Genomic DNA, 15863 nt, shown 5'->3' on the forward strand with positions numbered 1-15863 from the left:
GCTGTTTGCCGTCCCAAGCACAGCCTTGAGTTCTGCAGCCTCCTCTGAAGTCATGGGTGAGCGTCTCAAATGTCCTCTTCCAGATGTCATTTATACGTTCACGTCATGAATAAGTAAGCCTTTAATGCCATCACACACGGTGTCTTGGGTACAGCACCTGGGTGCAGATCTTCAATGCTGCTCTAATTCCTTAACATTTTGGTTGTACCAAAGAGGGGGCGGTGGAGGAGAGATCAGCAATACAGGGAGATAGTAGGAGCACGTCCACAAGCAAGACTGGACGTTACTCTCAGATCAGGTGTTCCCAATTGGCACAGCAATTCAGAGGGTGTCTTGGAAAAGGATCTAGATCTTGGGCAGCTTCTTTTCGATCCTGTAGCAGGCAGTGCATGCGCCAGGGCCTGATCCTTGATAAGCCGACTCATGAAGGACTTTATACCTAGCAACATCAGCCCTAAGCAAGATTGATGTCCTATCCAAAAGCCTTGACATTGACCTGACATTAACTTGGCTTCCTTACAGACTCAAGTCCTTTCTTTCAAGTGGCCATGTTTAGAGTTTCCATGCACACTGAGGACATGCCCTGGCCAGGACCCTTCCTCCACCATCAGCACATGTACTGCAGCCCTCACAGACTCCCAGGTCACTTTCACATTAGGTGATGAGTAGACTCTTGAATCACCAGATCACCCAGAGCTGGCCACCCAGGCAACAGGGTACTTAGGTCCAGCCTTTCCTTGCAACATCACAGCCTGGACACGAATGCATGTACTACACTTTTCCACAAGTGGCAGCCAGATCTGTTTAAAGCAGCATTGCCAGAAATGAAAGGAGTGCTTCTCACTCACATTATGATAGCATATCGCTAGAGAATAAGAGTTTTTCAGCTCCATTACAAACTCATGAGATCACCATCACTAGCCAAAAAGTTCTTAGGTAGTTCAAATATTATGCACATAAGCACATATAAGGCATGTATAGCTAGATATAAAGCTTGTTACTAAACAAATATGTTTTGAGTATAAATAAGATGTATTAAAAATTTACTATATACTAACTCTCAGGGGTTGCATCAATAATCTCTAAGACAAACACACCAGCCATTCTTTATGTACATGGTAAATAATTAAAAATCAGTAATAAGATCAGGCAATGGTGGGACACATCTTTGATCCCAGCACTCGGGAGTCAGAGGCAGTTAGATCTCTGTGAGTTTGAGGGCAAGCTGGTCTACAGAGTAGGTTCAGGACTGCACAAAGAAACCCCATCTCAAAAAAAACAAAACAAGACAAAAATCAATGATAAAAAGTAAATAAAAAATATCCTTGTATTTGGAAAATAGTGAACTAAAATTAACTGAGAATAAAAATATGTAATGCTAAAACTGGTTAACAATAAAAGTAGCATATATCCAACACTTATATATGCAGCTAAGGTGACCAAAGGGAACAGTGAAATCATAATAAAGATGTCTGCTGTTGAAAACACAAGGCATAAGAACGAAAATGGAACATCGAAGCTGTTATTATTTTTATGTTGTCACTAATATTATTTTAAAAATCCAAGAGAGAGATGGACATCATGGTACACACCTATAACTGGAGCACTCAGGAGGCAAAGGAAGGAATTCAAGGCCAGCCTGGGCAATGCATATTTAAATAAAATTTTGCAGTTGACTGAGGTTGTAGCTCAGTGGTCTTGGGTTCAATCACTGCTACCACAAAAACAAATAAACCTATCTGCCCTAAATTCAAAATCCTCTAATCTCACCCTCCCAGGTGGTACAATTATAAGTATGTGCCATTGTGTCCAACTAATAGAAAAATGAAGTGGCTTTTATAAAGCAACTAATTACAACAGTTGTAAAACATCACAGGGTAACTGAGGACAAAGCAACATCCAACCGACTATGTGCACAGAGCTGCCAGACAAAGGTATAGCATCGTACTGTTCACAAATGGAAATACTTGACAGAATTGCTTCAGTTCTCTTCAAATTACCATTACAGACTCAGCAATAAGAATCTGACAGTGAGGGCGGAACTTGATAATACCATTCTAAAACTCACACAGTTTTAAAGAATAAAGGACAATAATTTAGATGGTGTGTTTCTTGCTTAAGGGAAAACACAGACCAGTGGGACAGAAAAACGGACCGTCTGGTACTTCCGCAGAAGTCTGATGTTGTAGAGCAGCAAGACAAGTTAGGGAGAAATAACTTGTTCAAAACAAAGGATCCAGGATAATGGGCTACACACAGAGCACAAGGGATCTCTCCCCTGTAACAAAATAAAAGTAGTAGAAGAAAGAAAAACTTTCCAAAAGAATTAAAACACTGTAGCTGCTTTGACATATTTTCTCGATTCTCAAAGATTCTCTTGTTCTCCTCAAGGGCATCCTGTACCCAGCACTGAATTCTCCTTGTAATTTCGAAGCTGCGGGATGGAGTGGGAACATGGCTTTCTACCTTGTTATTAGGCTTCTGGCAGCACAGCCTGCCTGATGGCCACGGCATTTGCCCGCTGCTACAGAGCTGTATTGGTGTTAGGGAGATGGCTGGTACCCCGAATCCTGGCACTTCGGTGGGGTGACGGGAAGTGAGGACAGGAGAATCAGACAGAAGCTTAGGACCAGCTACCTGGAAGCACTCAGTGTGGCAGGAGAATCAAGAAAGAACCTGCCTCAGCAAGGTGGAAGGGAAAGTTGTTCTCCCAAAAGTTGTCCTCTGAGCTCCACAGGCACTCGGGGGCACACACCCATTCCCCATGCACATCAAGTAAATAAATACATAAAATATATTTTCAAAAGTGCTAAGTCATCCCCACTGCACACAGGTCAAGCCTCTCACCTCCCAGTCTTTTGAGAGGGATCTGTATCCCCTCCATCTGCAAGGAAAGCCTTCAGTCTTCCAATTACTCATTCATCCATGAAGTTAGGCCCCTTGTCCTTGTCTGCGGTGACCTTTCCCACGATCACATTGTCATCAATACACTAGGTCAGTCACCAAATCCATAAGCGTGATTTCTATCAAAGGATCGTCTGAAGAATTGATTTTTTTTTCTTTTATATTCTTTCTCACCCTTAGCCCCCTCTTCCTCCTCCTTCTGAGACAGGGTCTTTTGTATCCCAGAATGCCCTTGAACTATCATATGTTGTCAAGAATGGAATTGAATTCCTTGTTCTCCTGACTTCACTTCTGAGTCTAGGCCACCAAGCTCCTTTTACTTCTTTAATATAACCTTACATAGCTTCAACAATCTCCAAAATCTCTAAAATCGGTCTTTAACAGTATCCCAACCTGCCCCTGCCAAAAAAAAAAAAAAAAAAAGAATCAGGTTAACTCTGAAGAATTGATTTAAGATGATCAGAATACCCTAAGGCCTAACAGAAAGCTTCCTCCACCCAACTCATTGGTTCCAATTCACCGATTACCTCAATGTTTGGTCTGTGGCCTTCCTTCAGGCCTCCAGAGCTTCGGAGGAATGTGCTCCACTTCCTCTTGGCTCTCTATTGCTAATTACTACATTTGCATAATCTGCTAGATAGCTACTAAGCCTAAGAAGTAAAAACATAATTTGGTTCTAGTGAACTCAGAAAAACCTAAAAGAACTCAAACTTCTCACCTTAAATCATCACAAACCACTCAATAATTTTAAATATACTTATGAAAAATTAGCACATTTTACAAAGAGACAAAATTATAAAGACTATACTTTTATGACTTAATTACTACAGCCTCTACGGGGGGATATATTATTATGAAAAATGTCTCTTCGAAATCCATCACTTCTAAAAATAACTTGTAAATCTAAAAGATGGCCTCCTCAGGGGTAAAAGAAAAAATCTGAGAGGAAAATAAATATAAGACTTAAACTAAGTCATACAAATTACTTCAAAGAAGCCAGGTTTCTCAGTACACACCTTTAATCTCAGCACTTGGGAGGGAGAGGTAGGTGGATCTCTATGAGTTTGAGGTTAGCCTTGTCTACATAGGGAGTTCCAAGCCAGCCAGGACTACATAGTACTCTGCCCTCACCCCACACCAAAAAAGGAAGAAAACTAAAGTTACATTGATAGAGTCCTATAATACCAGCTTAGGAAGTTAGAGCAGGAAGATCCTGAGTTCAAGGCCAGCCTGAGCAACAGAGAGGCTTTGTCTCAAATAAAAATATAAGGGTTAGGAATGTGGTTCAGTGATACAACACATCCCTGGGTGTAACTTCCAGGAGTAAATTTTTAAAGAAAAGGTTCCCTAAGATGCTTCATAAAGGAGGCAAACAATGTGTTCTAAACGTTGATGGAATTCTAGCAGCTCCAAAGATGACAAGGTACTGCCTGGCCACAAAGGATCTTCCACACATATTACCCAAACCCTGACTCCAGAGCATAGAAAATCGTATCCATCTTCATGGAGCCAGCTTGTTGGATCTTCTTGTTGGATTTGCCAGCAATGCCTATGAGACTTAACTTCTTTAAACAAAATTATACATTTATTTGGGGAGAGGGGGACACATACAGGGCACTTGCAGGTCATGGGACAACCTACAGGAGGGAGTTAGTTCCTTTCCACATGGGCCCTAGGGATTGAACTCAAGTTATCAAACGTGATGGCAGGTGCCTCTACCTGCCAAGTCATCTCCTGCCGGCCCAGGATTTATTATCTGCTCTTGGTGATGCACAAATAAGAATTATTTACTCTGGAACTAAGAAATCAGTTATCAGGGCTGGAGAGATGGCTCAAAGGATACTGCTCTTCAAGAGGACCCTGACTCAGTTTCCATCATCCAAATGGCAGCTCGCAACTCCAGGGAATCTGATGCACTTCTCTGGTCTCCACCAGGCGTGAGACACAAACATATATATTAAAAGAGAGAGAGAGAGAGAGACAGAGACAGAGACAGGGAGGGAGGGAGGGACAAATGGAGGGGAGGGAGGGAGGGGAGGGGAGGGGAGGGGAGGAGAGGGGAGGAGAGAAAAGGAAAGGAGAGGAAAGAAATGGAAGCTACCTATAAGGATTTTGTATATCACAAGGATGAGCACACAGGCAAAGTTTCTCATTGACCACAAAAAGATTATAGGATAGGCTACTTTGCCATAAGAAGCAAATGTTTAAGTATTTAATTACAAAATAATCTTTATTACTCAGTTACCATCAGAATTTAATTGAGACAAAATAAACATTTTGTCTCCTACTATAGTAGAGGGATCAGAATACATTATTAAATATATTACTGATAGTAAATAGTAATTGTAAAGCTCTTTTTATTATTATTTTTTTAAGGTTCTGGGATCAAACATGGGGCCTTACCCATGCTAGGCTAGTGGGTATATCATCACGGGGCTACAGTCTTGTCCTAAGCATTGCCAGTTACAAATCAGAAACTGGGATACAAAATTAAAAGCTAAAAAACAGCGAGCAGCTACTAAGTGTAACCACGAAAGTCCCAAAACATTTTAGTGTCTGACGCAACAAGTGCTTCTGTCCGCTTCTCTTCGCTGTTTCTTTTCCATGAGGAACTAAGCAAAAATGAGCAAATGACGTATTGTTATGTGTTTATCTGTGTTATCCTCTAAGGATCCCGAGTAGAGTCGGAGAGCTGAGGTATAAGCAAACACAAGCTGTACAGAGAGAAAGATCGGCTAAAGAGAACCCAAGGTTTAAGCCTAATGAAGGCAGAGCCAGAACCTAGGTCACAAATCTTAGATCTACACTGGGACTTCACTCCCAAGTGGCACTCATATCATCATCATCATCATCATCATCATCAGCCACTGCGATGGCATTCTACAAAGCCTTATAGCTGCAGGAAAATTAAAGATGCACTGGACTCCTAAAGCCACAGGTTTGAAGAATTCAAAGAGTCTCTGGATACTGTTTGCCTTAGGTCTTCTAGTGCTGTGATAAAACCCCATGACTTGGGGAGGAGAGGGTTTATTTCATCTTACAGTTCCACATCACAGTCCATCATCAAAGGAAGTCAGAGTAGGAACTCAAGGCAAGAACCTGCAGGCAGGAGCTGAAGGAGAAGATATGGATGGGTGCTGCTCGCTGGCTTGCTCCTCGTGGCTTGCTCAGCCTGCTTTCTTATGTCACCCAGGACCACCAGCCCAGAGTTGGCGCGACGCACAGCAGACTGTGTGCTTCCGCATCAGGCTTGCCCAGTGTCCAATTCAGTGGAGGCATTGTCTCAGCTGAGGTCCCTCTCTTCCCAAGTGACACTACTAGCCTATGTCAAGATGACCAAACCAGACAGCACACTGCCCCTCTGTAACTCTGCCTCTTACACCTGCACAGACTCCCAGTTTGAAGCACAAAGTCAGAATTAACAACTATCTACCTCAGACCTGGAGTTCGATTCCCAGCAGCAGAAGAAAGGGAGAGAAGAATTGAGAAAAGGTGCTTTTTCAGTCCATTACCAGGCTTCCTTTTTTCTTTTCTTTACCTCAACATGATAGTTTTGGAGGAAAAAAAAACTTTGTAAGTGGAAGGACATATTTGTTCGGGTTCTGTCTAAGCTCCACCCCACAGTTACCTGCAAACAGCCAGGTAGGCCTGGCCTACTATAAAGAGGGCTGCTCAGCTCCTCCTCTCTCTTACTTCTCTTATCTCTCTCACCTCTCTCTCTCAGCTTCTCTCTTGCCCCTTCTTAGGCTCTCCTCCCCTCCTCTCTCTCCACGTGGTCATGGCCGGACTCTGCTTCTCTACTCTCTCCCTCTCTCTGCCTTCCTCTGCCTCTTCTACCCCCTTAACTCCCATCCCATGCCCTAAATAAACTCTATTCTATACTATGCTGGTGTGTGTCTGGTCCCTCAGGGGGAAGGGATGCCTTGGCATGGGCCCGCTGGGGCACCCCCTTCCCCCACACTGCCGCAGAACAAATTCTCAAACCTCTTTCTCTTTTTATGATCACAACAATATTACCTAGGCAAATTCTTCTTCATCCTTGCAAGAGTGAACCTCTCTGGGAAAAGCTTGTCAATAAGTAAAGCTGACTCAGCTGATTCTATCGTCCCTTGAGCTGACAGTTCCCTGCCTGTCTCTTACTCACTGGGAACATGGAGACACACACAGAGAGCAGGACCAGGGGCCCAGGAGGGCGAGACCTGGCGGTGAATTACTAAGGAGAAGAGCCCTCATCTACTTCCCTTCCTACATGAGATGTTTTACTACTGCGTTGGACCCAGAAAGGACTTTCTGGCTCAGAGACCCCAAAAGATCCTAACTCTAAACTACAACCACTTCTCTTTGTTTAAAACGTTATTCAAATGCACCTTCTCGCACTCGGCTAACCGCTCTAAAGGAACATCCACGTCGCTCAGGAACGTGCGTGCCTCCAAATGAAACCTTTCTAGAAGAAATCCATATATGCTATCCACACCTAGTAATGAGCTTATTCCCTTTGTGAAGTCTGGTTGGTATGCAGACAGAAGAGGGAAAAAAACCACTGGGTCTGAAACCCACCTGGAGACCCAGAAACACAGAGTTATTATTGGCCTGATCTTGATAAAGTGTTCTGAGAGAGAAAACAGTTTTTCTCTTCAGTTTACCAAGATTTAAAATAAAAATTTCCTGGAGTGGCATCCCAAGGGGATAAAGAACTGCAGGTCTGTCTCTGCCTTTGCATTTCTTCAGCTTTCTCTGCTAGACGGGCCTGCCCTTAAAGGCCTCCTGCCAGCGTCTGTCCCGAGGCCCTTGTGCTCCAGGCCATTCGGGAGCTGGCAGAGAGCAAAGCAACACAAAACTAAATGCACCAGCTCCCCACGCCAGGCCAAACGGGAGTGGGAAGCTGTCATCTGTCATGACACCATCAACAGAGTGTTCCGTCAACACTCAGCTCTGTAAACCCAGCATCTTTCAAAGCCCCTGTTGCAGGTGACATCTTACTCCTCACTATAGTATCTACTTGTACACTGTTTCATAAAGGAAATGTTCTCATACATACATGCACTTATGTAATGATACACACATACACATATAGACACACACACACAGTGTATACACACATACATACACTTACACAGCGATACACATACACATGCTTATACAGTGATGCGCACACACATATACACATAGCAATATACACACATCACACACCCAATGATACATAAATACACACACAGGGATACATATATACACACTCACACAGTGATACACACATACATACTCATAGAGCGATACACACATACATACACAGTGATATACACACACACACATAAACACACATAGTGATATATACATACATACATGTAAACACACATACACAGTAATTAGTTGCTGGTGTCTGTGAGAACTAAAGGGCATAATTGGGGAAGCTGAAGTTCTGAAATCAGGTTTGGCAAGAACACGTAAATGAAAGTTTTATTTCAAAATAGAATATCTGAGAGAAAAATCCATTTCAATAGAAAACTAATTTTGAGCAGACCTCCAACTCAAAAAAAAAAAAAAAAAAAACAAAACAAAACCTCAGCTACAGAGATTGCAGTTCAGAATCTGGAACATGTTAGCAGCTAACTCTCAGATACAATTCTGATTGCACACTAGCATCCAATTATGTTTAATAAGCAGCAGGGACACATGGCTACCAGGGATAATTCTGCCAAACTGAATGAGAAAGTTCAAGATTTAAAACACGTAATTTAGTGAGCACATTTGGCCACTGATAAAATGTAATTGGCCCCTTGTCTTTCATTTTAATCATCTTTATTAGAAGAAAAATATATCATACCAAAGAAGTTTCCCATATGGAAATAGCAACTTAAAATTGCATGTTCTATTGCTATTCAGAAGATCAACACCTGTGGCTTTGCAAACCAAGAATGAAACTTGCACTCTGAGGGAGGAGTACGTTGAACTCTTTTCCACATGACTTAGAAAACAAGTATATAGAACAGGCTTATAAAAGACAGAAGTCTTGGTACCTGCCTCCTCCCCTGTACCCCAACTACACTGGCAAAGTCTGTCTTCTGTAACTGTGAAACTGGAGTCTATTAAAGGCTTCCAACTTCCATAGGAAAGTGTGGATGGAAAAATGTGGCTAATTTTAGTCAGTTTCACTTCCTAGCATAGTAGCAGCTACCCATTCCCCACCTGTCAGCCCAGGGCAGACGGCTGTGCACCTGCTCTGGAAGCAGCTGACTAGCAGTTTTCAGAAGCCAGGGTAGGCAAAAGGAACCTGCTCCAACAAAGCTGGGGGTCACAGGATGTGGCTCCTGGTGACAAAGGAGCAGACCAACAGGCAGCCAGGTGGCCACTGTTACATCTCTCCCATTGCTGCAAGCCCCTCCTCTTCAAAAGAAGTAATGTTCAGAGGAGCCAATGCTCCTCCTAGTTCCCTCTTCTTTCTTTCCTTTCCTCACCCATCAGGAGCCAGACATTAAAGATTACTTCATTCAAAACCAACTGTTCATAGAGGACAAATCAGAAAGTACCCACTCACGCTGGTGGGAAGGGGCATGTCTTTAGAAAGACTAGAGAAGACAGAAGTTTACAACTCAGGCTGACCCTTGGCAAGAACACAGCCTCCCAAGACTTAAAGTGACAACAGAAACAAGCAGCGAGTGCTGGAAAATAGAGAGAACTTCTGAAACGATGTTATGTTGTTATATTCAAATGTCTAGTTTTTGAGAAAAAAAAGGAATAAACTAAAAAACGAGAATAATCCAACAGAAATCCTAAAAAATGAAACAAAATGTGTAATTGCTGATAAGTTTTTAATTCACTAAAGAGATTCCTATGTAGATCTGAAAATAATTGGTGAACCTGAAACCAGTGCTGGAGATGTATGTTGGGATAATCTTTTGGCGCACTGTGTAAAACTGTTTGTGTATTATTCCGTGTACCGCAGAGAGCAAGGGTACTGGCTGGACTTTGGCAGTGTTATTTAACACAAGGTGGAAGGGGCACAGGTACAGGGACTGTGAGGGAGAGAGATGACGGCCATGTGGCAGATGTGAACTAGAACAGTCGATTCATTTTAGTTGGATGAGCTAGTTGGGAGGAGCCCAGATATGGTGCCTAAGCTTTTATAAAGAGTAATGTGGCTTTGTCATTATACAGGACCTGCAGTCCAAGGCAGTCTGGGGAGAGGTGTAACTCAAGGGTAGAGCACGTGTCTAGTGTACAGAGCCATATTGGGGCAGTCATGCACTTGGTCAGAGTTTGACTTTGGTCAAGGTTAACTTCTCCCAGATAGCCAGGATCCTGCTCCACCTAGGGCGGAGTGCTGGAAGTAAAGGTTAAGTTCATTGTTCCTCCAGGTCTAGGAATTCCTGAATTAAACAGGTGACCCACCCAGCTGCAGGAGCAGTCAAGACAAGGACCTCCAAGAGAAGCTAGACAACTTCCACCGGAACTCAGCCTGGAGTCTGGGGGGAAGGGTTTGCCCAAACTGTTAAAAGGTCTGGCGCCATTAAAGTTTCCGGCTTTGATCAGTGAATATTGTCTTAGCCGTACTTCTTTTCGCCCCTCTTCCCTATTTATTCCTCAGCTTCTGTTCCAGAAACCCACTTCGTAATAGCTGCAGGCAGCTATAGAACCCTACAGTCTAGCATTAACAAGGCCCTAGGTTCAATTTCCAGTACCAAAAAGAAAAGGAAAAAAGAGCCATAAAAGAATGGAAATGATCGGACTGGAGAGATGGCTCAGTGGTTAAGAACACTGCTCTTCCAAAGGTCCTGAGTTCAAATCCCAGCAACCACATGGTGGCTCACAATCATCAGTAACAAGATCTGACTCCCTCTTCTGGAGTCTGAAGACAGTTACAGTGTATTTGCATATAATAAATAAATAAATCTTTAAAAAAATTGAAATGATAAAGTCTGAGGTCAAAGATTAATTATAAACATTAAAGAAAAGTCACCAAGTAGCTAACGAGATGTCTAATTTGAGTCCCAGCACCTACATGCCTACTCACTCCCATCTGTAATTACAGATCCAGAGGACTAAACCCTTGTCTTATCTATAGAAGCACCAGGCACACACATGTTGCATGGACACACATGTAAGCAAATGCACATAATGGTAGTACACACCTTTAATCCCAGCACTTGGGAGGCAGAGGCAGGCAGATTTCTGAGTTCGAGGGCAGCCTGGTCTACAGAGTGAGTTCCAGGACAGCCAGGGCTACACAGAGAAACCCTGTCTCGAAAAACAATAGAAAGAAAGAAAGAAAGAAAGAAAGAAAGAAAGAAAGAAAGAAAGAAAGAAAGAAAGAAAGAAAGAAAGAAAGAAAGAAAGAAAGAAAGAGAAAGAAAGGAAAGAAAGAAAGAAAGAAAGAAAGAAAGAAAGAAAGAAAGAAAGAAAGAAAGAAAGAAAGAAAGAAAGAAAGAAAGAAAGAAAGAAAACTGACCAAAGACGTGTGGGCACTACCGTCTGAATCAACGTACACCTTGTGGGGACCCTGATGGAAGAGAGAGAGATACAGGGAGAAAACTTATTTGTCAGAGGACTGAGAAGAAGTATTCCCAAACTTGATGAAGTACAGAACATAAACATTCAAGTTCAGTGAACGTCATGGAAGATGAACTCAGGGACATGTTCCAAGACGTACTGTCACCAACCTTAGAAGCCACAGATAGAAAAAGTCTTGAAAACAACAAGAACAAACCATTTGTCACAGGAACTTCAATCAGATTATCAGGTATTTCATGGGGCAAAAAGTAGAGATCTCTTATGTTCAAAATGCCAAAAGGAAAAAAAAAAAGAGGGCAACGACATGCATTTAATAAGTAAAAAGATGGATGCATCTAAAAGCATTGTTATGGGCTGGAGAAATGGATCAGTGGCTAAGAGCACTGGTGGTTCTTCCAAAGGACCCAGGTTAAATTCCCAGAACCCACATGCCAGCTCACAACTGTCTGTAACTCCAGTTCCAGGGGATCTGACACCCTCACACCAATGCACATAAAATATTAAACAAACAAATAAATAAAAACACTGTTATTTACATTTTAGAAAATATAATATATAAGGATATGACTCCATGATATCAACAACCAGAAAGGTTGAGAACACAAATATTTCTGGGGGCTAGAGACAGCCTAAAGGTAAAGTACTTGCTACACAAAAGGTAGAAAACCTAAAATTTATTACATTTATTTGTGTGTGAGCATGTGCGTGCATGTGTGTTTGTGTGTTTGTTTGTGTGTTTGTGTGTGTGTGTGTGTGTGTACGTTCACATGCCACAAAATGCTCATCAAAGTCTGAGAGCAGCTTGCTCATGGGAATCAGTTTTCTTCACACTGTGAGTCCTAAGGATCCAACACAGGTTTTCCATCTTGGTGACAAGTGCCTTTACCCACAGGACCATCTCACCAGGCCCCAACAAATTACTTCAAGTATTAGTTAAACTCTGCACTCAAAAGATGGAGATTATCAGAATATATCAAAAACACATGATCCAATATATGCTATCTATAAGAAACTTGGATTAGATCCTAAGACACAAACTGGTTGAAAGTGAAAGAAAGTTGTCATAAACTTATATATTAAAAAAAAAAAAGATAAAAAGTATAGCAAAGGTGGATATACTAATGTCGAGAGCAAATAAAGTTTAAATTAAAAAAGGGTCCAGTAAACAAAAATTATAATATATCGTTCAGATACTTCATTAGAGCAAAAGCATATAATAATTACAAATATTTGCACATCTAATAGTAAACAATCAGAATATATGAAGCAAAACTGACATACATTTGAATAGCTCTCCTGCTTTGTTTTACCAAGGCAAAAAAATACATCCATATAAACATACACACACACACACACACCACACACACACAACCTACAGTCTAAGCAATATAGACTACACAGAACAATATGAACACTGATGAAAAGGTTTGAACAAAATACTAGCAAGCATCGAATAACGCTGCCATCTCAGGCCAAGTGAGGGAGTTCCCCTGCCATGCAAGGATGGCTCAACACATGAACACGGGCCGGTACACAGCGCCATATTAAGGAAAGGACAGACAAAGCAGAGCGAGTGCCTTGGAGACAGAGGTGCTGGTGAGTCACAGGCACTGATGAACAGCCGTGTGCGGGTGTCAGGCACCCAGACGCTGGTCCTCTGACAGAGCACTAGGCAATTCTTGTTCGCTGAGCTATCTCTCCAGCCACTAGATTGTAAATATTGTATGTATACTTTCTAAAATATAATCAAAATTCTTTAAATATTTTAAAGAAATGAAAGCAATATAAAAAAGGACCCAAGTACTAGTATTTGCTATTAATCTCCATGTCAACTTACTTGCTTACACATCTGATTGCTAAGGAAACCAGATTTATCTTTGCCATTAATTTGGTTTTTAGTCATACTTAATGATTTAAAGACATTCTTCATTACTTATTAAATGTGAGCACACATCTATAAGATTCTTGAAGTAAAAATGGCCTGATAAACTCTGTCAGGTTTCAGTGACCTGTTTTCATGACAAAACAAGCAACATTTTATGGATAAAACTTTACTGCAACTCCTATATAATGTTGCTGATACCTGGACAGCTGCAGAAAGCTTCATTTATAATACTTAGGCAAGGTTTCCTGAGTAGGAAACTCCTTAAACACAAAAGATGAATGAGAGGAGAGAAGAGAGAGCGGGGAGTCAGGAGATGATGGCTACAGGGTGCACGGTCTCAATCTAATGTAATAACAAGGCTCACAATGGATCGCAGAGTCAGATACACAGCTATCTAAATATATAAAAGCCAGTAAATCTTACACTCTATGTGTGAACCATATGGTATGTGAATTATTTCTCAGGAAATCTATTTTTAAAACAAAAATAGGTACTTGAACAGGTACTTCACTGGAAATGACAGAATGTGTGTGTGTGTGTGTGTGTATGAATGAGATCTTCAACTCTGTTAGTTGTCAGAGAAATGTAAGGTAAAGCCGAGTGGTGGTGGCACACGCCTTTAATCCCAGCACTTGGGAAGCAGAGGCAGGCGGATTTCTGAGTTTGAGGCCAGCCTGGTCTACAAACTGAGTCCAAGGACAGCTAGGGCTACACAGAGAAACCCTGTCTCAAAAAACCAAAAAAAAAAAAAAAAAAAAAACCAAAAAAAAAAAAAAAACAAAAAAAAAGAAGAAGAAGAAGAAAAAAGAAAGAAAGAAAGAAAGAAAGAAAGAAAAAAGAAAAGAAAAGAAATGTAAGATAATACCAAAATAAGATACTACCATATGGCTACCAGGACCTCTAAGATTTAAAAAGATAATGCTAAAGTGTGGTAAGGATATAGCACCATATTCACACAGTATTAATAAAAACAAAAGCTGTATGGCTGCGTTGGAAAGCTATTTGATAAAAATCTATTGAAGTTGAAATATAAGCCAAGACAGGTATCATAGGCCTGTAAACCTAGACAGAATTATGAATGAGGCCAGCCTGGCATATATATTAAAACCCTGTCTCAAACAAGAAAGCAAAACAGGTGTGTGTATGTGTGTGTGTGTGTGTCACACACATGCACTATATGTGTACACTTAAAAAACATATTCAAGAATGTATACACTAGAATTTTTAAAATCACACCACACCAAAAACATCTCAAAAGTCTATTAAAAATAGATCTAGAGAAAGGGGATTAAGATCACTGGTCTTCCAGAGGGTTGGTGTTCAGGTCCCAGCACCCCCATAGCAGATCACTACCATCTGTCACTCCAGTTCCAGGGGATCCAATACCCCCTTCTGCCTCCCTGGGCATCAGGCGTGCATATGGTACACAGACTTACATGAGGGCAAATACTCAAACACATAAAACAAGAATAAATAAATCTCAAAAAAAAAAGAAAGAAAAGACATGTCCTTTAAATGCTTTTGCTAAACATGGTAGAAAAGAGACCTGTGCTGAATAACTGTTTATTAAGTACTGCATACTTATTAACTTTTTTGAAACAAGGTATCACTATGTATACAAGCTGACTTTTAACTCATAGCAATCCTCCTGCCTCAGCCTTTCAAGTCCTGGGATTATAAGCATGTGCCACTATGACTAGTTTTCTTTTCTTATCTTTTTTTTTTAAGTGGCAGATTTGGGGTAGCAAAGAGGCGTTCCCTACGTCGGTGCAAAGGGGCTGAAGGCTTGCAGACGGCAGTCACACTGTCTCACCAGTGTCTCTCAGTCTGTTTTCATCTTAAACTTAAAGTGATGACTTAGTCCTGGTCGTGTAAACTGCATCCCAAGCTGCTGTTTGGTCAGTACGTTGAAATAGAAATGTCTAAATGTGTTGTGTAGGACGGTTCAGTGAGTAAAAGTGCCCGTCATGCACCCTGACAACCTGAGTTCCCTGCACAGAAGCCACAATCGGAGAGAGCGAACTGATGAGAGCTGTCCTCTGCCTGAATTCACTAACCACATCTTACACACACACACACACACACACACACACACACACACACACACGCCTGCGCGTGCACACACACGCACATACACGTGTGCATGCGTATACGCACGTGCACATGCACACACACATACACACACACATGCACACTAATATTAATAAAATAAAAACTTAAAACTGAGTATTGCTAAGTGATTCATATCAACATTTATAAATCCAGAACACCACTAGCTCTACCACATGCAAATGTACAATCTAATTTCAGATAAACTCTTCTCACTTCTTCATCAGACTCCAAATAGGAAGGAAAATTAAAGAGTACAATTCAGAAGCTGAATTCAGACGTTGAGACAGAAAAAGAAAACCTAAAAACTTCAATCAAGTCCATATGACTCACGCTGTGGCAGTTGGAAATTTCTGATTTCAAGCCTTACAGAGACAGAGAGACAGAGATGGAGAAGACACAGAGAGACAGAGGCCCTTCAGATGGAGTTTGAGGCGGACGCCCCATCAGGCACCTGACT

The sequence above is a fragment of the Apodemus sylvaticus genome, chromosome 5 (assembly GCF_947179515.1).
Source record: "Apodemus sylvaticus chromosome 5, mApoSyl1.1, whole genome shotgun sequence".
Classification (NCBI taxonomy): Eukaryota; Metazoa; Chordata; class Mammalia; order Rodentia; family Muridae; genus Apodemus; species Apodemus sylvaticus.